We start from the raw sequence: 586 nt of genomic DNA, 5'->3' as shown, positions 1-586 counted from the left end.
GTACCAGGCTGGGCCCACTGTCAGTTTCTGACGAAGCTCCTTTGAGTTCTCAGACGTGTGGGTGCTGACAAGCACCGAGGCACATCCTGCTCCAAGGGAGGTGCTGACACAGCCACTGGGGCCAAGGGGCCTCAAAGGTCCTCCTGTGGGAACTCTGTTCACAGGGTTGAGATGCTTGGCTTTAGTCTTCCTTCAGTTGCCATCCTGGACTCAATCCAGGTCAGTAATTTTCCTCAAAGGCCCAGTAACAATAATACTATTTCAGTCCAGCTGTGATTCAGATAAAAATAAGTATTCATTAGAAAAGAACTTAGTTGGGCAACAAGTGCCTGGGAACAGGGAATGTTACGGGTAAGATCGAGGAGAGCTTAATTGTACAGGTACAGGGGAAGGATGTGCCCCACCACAGACAGCTGTGTGTGCTGTGTGAGCTGTGCTGTGTGAGCTGTGTGAGCTGTGTGCGGGGTGTGTTGTGTGAGCTGTGTGAGCTGTGCTGTGTGAGCTGTGTGAGCTGTGTGAGCTGTGTGAGCTGTGTGTGCTGTGTGTGCTGTGTGAGCTGTGCTGTGTGAGCTGTGTGTGCTGTGTG

Source organism: Corvus brachyrhynchos, unplaced genomic scaffold (genome assembly GCF_000691975.1).
Source record: "Corvus brachyrhynchos isolate BGI_N302 unplaced genomic scaffold, ASM69197v1 scaffold22, whole genome shotgun sequence".
NCBI classification, from domain to species: domain Eukaryota; kingdom Metazoa; phylum Chordata; class Aves; order Passeriformes; family Corvidae; genus Corvus; species Corvus brachyrhynchos.
The sequence above is the reverse complement of the archived record's forward strand: the minus strand, read 5'-3'. Positions refer to the sequence as shown.